At 33.0% G+C, this 3,494-nt stretch overlaps 1 protein-coding gene and 1 pseudogene across 2 annotated transcripts in view; one reads left to right on the top strand and one right to left on the bottom strand.

Annotated features, from left to right (window-relative positions):
• Hdx (highly divergent homeobox) overlaps positions 1–3,494 on the top strand; it is a 186,061-nt gene that overhangs the window by 17,722 nt on the left and 164,845 nt on the right. The window lies entirely within an intron of this gene.
• On the bottom strand, positions 3,021–3,190 carry LOC104854365 (annotated as a pseudogene).

Genomic DNA, 3,494 nt, shown 5'->3' with positions numbered 1-3,494 from the left:
TCCCCCTCTCCCTCCCCCTTTCCCTTTTTCTCTCTCTTTCTTTCTTTCTTTTTCTTTTTTCTTTCCTCCCTCCCTCTCTGTCTCTCTCTCTTTTCTTTTCTTTCATCTTTCTTCTATACTAATGACTATACCCCAGCCCTTTTACTATTTTTTTAAAATTTTGAGACAGTTTTTTTAAGTCCCTAAACCACCCACATTGGGCACAAATTTATGCTTTTCCTGGCTCAGTGTACCAGATTCCCAGTAGTACTCTCATGGGCCACCATACTTGGCTACATATCTAGTTTTGTTCAAAATCTTTTCTCCTGCTGATTACAGTTATAATCTCTAGATAAACAATTAAAAGTTACTGCTTGAAAAATCTGACAATCAAACAAAACAAGTAGATTGAGAAAGGGAATCAGAATTTAGACAAGCAACCACATGTATCTGAGTTTCTCTGTTTTTTTTCCTACTGCCTCTTTTTATTTTATGAAAAATAAAAAAATATTTCATAACAAAATAGAATAAAAACAGTTAATACACTGTGTATCATCTTGAAAGTAGATGTGCAGAGACAAAAAAGATTCTTAAAAGGAAGAAACAAACAGATAATGGCACAATACTTTTTCAGTGAATTAAGAGAAACTAGTAGTTAAGATGTTCCTTGTTTAGTGAATGTTTAATGCATAATGAGTGTTTGCACTTATCACTCTTGCTTGGACTTAGGACCCATCTTTTTTTTTTTCCAGTAGCGGGGATTGAACTCAGAACCTTGCACTTGCCAGGCAGGCAGTTCTGTACATCTTGTTTACAGAGCTTCAGTGTATTTTTAGTACAGTACACTTCATGTGTATATACTGTGTAATTTTTGCTCAATTCGTACTTACAGGACTAGTTTTATGCTCTGTTATACATTACAGTGCTGAATGTAAAAATTCTGAAAATAAAAGCAAAGTCAGAGTTGGAGGTTCCTTTGACCATTTCTTTGTTCTGAATATAATGGTGTACATAACTATAAACAATTCCTTATTTAACAATTCATGTAAAGACCTAGTGCCAGAAACAGACCTCACTTGTTAAGTGTCTACATAAATAAATAAATTAGCATATTTATTATAATATTTCTAATATAGAAGAATGGGTCATTTGGGGAATTATTTTAACATCTCCCTTCTTCCTCTTTCCTTTAGAGACTTTGACCTATGTTTGGATTCTAGTCACGGAACTCTGCAGTGGTACATTGTGGGCTAAAATTGTAAAGAATGGAAGGAGTCCCGAGTCAGTCTCTTATCTCTTTCTCCCTCTCTATATTTCGCTTCCAATTACAGGTGGCTGTAATTGTGGAACTGCACTTTACAGGCAGCACAACAACCAAATAAACTCTAGGACAAACCCCTTAATTCAAGAAGACTGAAAAGAAATGTGACCTCTGCATGGAGGACAATATGTGAAGAATCCTAGAGAGGAAAGAGCTGGAGAAGGGAATCTTTTAGTACTGAGTCTAACTAGTAAAAAACTCAACCTTGGTCTGATTTGCTCAGAAGAAGAAAAGACCCAAAGCAATGTGACAAAGGCTTTGGAAATAAAATTGACATTAAAACAATCACCCAAGTAGCTTTAGTGTGGAGGCAGACTTTAAACAACAGAGCAAAGGATTAGAAAATTGAACTGACCTACCCATAGAAAGCCAAACAGAAATTGCAACCTGAACCTAATAAGCGTTAGTTGCCTGCTACCTGTATCCCCAAAATACAACCTTATCCAGAAGAGCAAGTAAAATTTGAAAGAACCAAGGTAAATATTGAACTTGCTCATCAAGAAGTGTCAACACTACCATAACCCACATTTCAATTATAAAAACAAATACTAAAGCCAGTTATTATAGCTATGATTTCTTAGATGAAGATAAACACCCTGGAAAAGTGTTTTCAGCAGACTAATAGAAACAAAATATAGCACTAATGAAAATTATACGGCTGAAAAATCCAACGATGGATTTTTTAAGTTGCCATTATGACACAGACCATGATGATGATGACAACAAAGAGAATCAGTGAATTTTATGATACATCAGTATAAATGATCCAATCTGATAGAGAAAAAAACCCAGATAGACAAATGTGAACAGAACCTCAAGACCTATGGGATAGTACAAAATAGCTAACATTCATGTCATTAGTATTCCAGAAGGATGGGAGAGAAATTAGGGATGACAAAAACTGATGTAGAATAACTTTTTATATTTTCACAAAAAGTAGATGAAATATACCCAAATTAGGGGAAAGACAAAATTTACAGATTTGCAAAAATAAAGGAGCTTGAATCAGATAAACTCAGAGAGAATCATGCCAATATAAGTAATAATCAAACTGCTGAAAATCAAAGATACAAAAAATTTGAAAAAAGCTAGAAAAGAAACAAATAATAGAGTGAATGTTTTTGGATTTCTGCTGAGAAATCTAGAGACCAAAGAAAGCAGAAAAGCAATTTTGAAATGCTGAAAGGAAACAAGTTCTAATTCAGACAGAATCCTATCGCAGTAAAAATGCATGTAAGGAAAGATGATGAAATGGTGACATTCCAGATAAAAGAAAATGATTTTTTCACAGGCAGATATGATGTAAAAGGTTAAAGTTTTTCAGATTGAATGGAAATGATAGCAGAAGACATTCATGAATGAAAGAAAAATAAATGGGAACATATTTCATTAATAGGACATATTATTATTATTATTTACTTAATTTCCCTAAATATGTATGATCATTGACAATAAAAAGTAATGAGTATTACTGTTCCCAGTAAACATAAACATAGTATATATGATGATTATAGCATAAGAGGAGAGGGTAAAGGGACCTACATGGTTGCAATTCACTTTGGAGAATATTACCTATATAGAGAGCAAACATAAGGCATGTATATTGTAATTCCTTTGAAAGCTTTTAAATTTTTTATTTTATGTACAAAGAGTTAGCATGTCTCTTTCACTGAGTAGATGTCCTGGATAATGTCTTGGATAATGTCCATTGCAAAATCACTTAATTCAACTTGATAAAGCCAATATCCTTTGCCTACTGATGGAAACACTGGTGGCACATGTTCAGGCCTTACTTCTGGATCAGACTGTGTTGGGTTCAGCAGACACGGCAAGAGCGAGAGCCTGGCCGAATTTCCTTGGGTGGCTCCACTAGAGCTGCTGGTGACCCATGTTGTTTCCAGAAGTACGAAGAGGCAAAAAAAAAAAAAAATTAAAAAAAAAAAAAAAAATAAAAGAAAGAAAAAAGAAAAAAGAAAAGAAAAAGCTATATATTTTCCTAAAGTGCTCATTTAAAAATATTCAAAGAAATTTAGCCAAAACATCAATGAGTTAAAATAAAATACTAAATCTAATTCAATAATCTAAAAAAAGTTGGAAAAGGCAGAAAAGAAGAACAAAATATCATAGGATAAAACAGAAAACAGGTAATAAAATTGTATATATATATATATTGTATATATATATATATTCCAAA

This window comes from Fukomys damarensis, unplaced genomic scaffold (genome assembly GCF_012274545.1).
Source record: "Fukomys damarensis isolate Sample0158 unplaced genomic scaffold, DMR_v1.0_HiC HiC_scaffold_39, whole genome shotgun sequence".
NCBI classification, from domain to species: Eukaryota; Metazoa; Chordata; class Mammalia; order Rodentia; family Bathyergidae; genus Fukomys; species Fukomys damarensis.
The sequence above is the reverse complement of the archived record's forward strand: the minus strand, read 5'-3'. Positions and strand labels throughout refer to the sequence as shown.